The 1,241-nt window shown below is 36.8% G+C and overlaps 1 protein-coding gene across 5 annotated transcripts in view; it reads left to right on the top strand.

Annotated features, from left to right (window-relative positions):
- LOC101354440 (arylamine N-acetyltransferase 1-like) overlaps positions 1 to 1,241 on the top strand; it is an 18,843-nt gene that overhangs the window by 13,457 nt on the left and 4,145 nt on the right. The gene's annotated exons all lie outside the window — the stretch shown is intronic.

Genomic DNA, 1,241 nt, shown 5'->3' with positions numbered 1-1,241 from the left:
AGTCTTTTGATGAGCATAAGTATTTGATTATTAGGAGCTCCCAGTTATCTAGTTTCTCTTCTGGTGTTTGTTCATTGTTACTTAAGCTTTGCATTCTGTTTATGCGTTGTATTAGGGCTCCTAGTGTTGTCCCTATTTTTTCTTCCATGATCTTTATCGGTTTTGATTTTATATTTAGGTCTTTCATTCATTTTGAGTTAGTTTTTGTGCATGGTGTGAGGTATGGGTCTTGTTACAGTTTTTTGCAGATGGATATCCAGTTATGCTAGCACCATTTCTTAAACAGACTGTCTTTTTCCCAATTAACGGACTTTGGGCCTTTATCAAATATCAGCTGCTCATAGGTGGATGAATTTATGTCTGGATTCTCAATTCTGTTCCCTTGGTCTACGTATCTGTTGTTGTACCAGTACCAGACTGTTTTGACTACCGCGGCAGTATAATAAAATCATATAGTTCTAAAATCAGGCAGTGTGAGGCCTCCTACATTTTTCTTCTTGAGTAATGCTTTACTTGTCTGAGACCTCTTCCCTTTCCATATGAAGTTGGTGATATGTTTCTCCAGCTCATTAAAAAATCCCATTGGAATTTGGATCAGGATTGCATTGTACCTGTAGATCACTTTGGGTCAATTTGACATTTTCACAAAGTTGAGTCTTCCTATCCATGAGCAAGGTGTGTTTTTCCGCTTATGCGGTTCTCTTTTGCTTTCTTGCAGTAGTGCCTTGTAGCTTTCCTTGTATAGGTCTTCTACGTCTCTAGTTAGATTTATTCCTAAGTATTTTATCTTCTTGGGGTATTGTAGATGGTATTGATTTGGTGATTTCCTCTTGGAAGTTCTCTTTGTTGGTGTAGAGAAATCCAACTGATTTTTGTATATTTATCTTGTATCCTGATACTTTGCTGAAATCTTCTATTAGTTCTAGTAGTTTTCTTGTGGATTTTTGGGGGTTTTCTGTGTATAAGATCATATCATCTACAAATAGACATACTTTTACTTCTTCCTTACTAATTTGGATGCCCTTTATTCCTTATTCTAGCCTAATTTCACTGGCTAGGACCTTCAGCACAATGTCGAATAAGAGTGGTGATGAAGGGCATCCTTGTTTGTTTCTCATTCGCAAGGGCAATGCTTTCATACTCTCTCCATTTAGGATGATGTTGGCTGTTGGCTTTGTATAAATGCCCTTAATTATACTGAGGAATTTCCCTTCTATTCCTATTTTGTTGAGAGTTTTTCT

Source organism: Trichechus manatus, unplaced genomic scaffold (genome assembly GCF_000243295.1).
Source record: "Trichechus manatus latirostris isolate Lorelei unplaced genomic scaffold, TriManLat1.0 scaffold00090, whole genome shotgun sequence".
Lineage (NCBI taxonomy): Eukaryota > Metazoa > Chordata > Mammalia > Sirenia > Trichechidae > Trichechus > Trichechus manatus.
The sequence above is the reverse complement of the archived record's forward strand: the minus strand, read 5'-3'. Positions and strand labels throughout refer to the sequence as shown.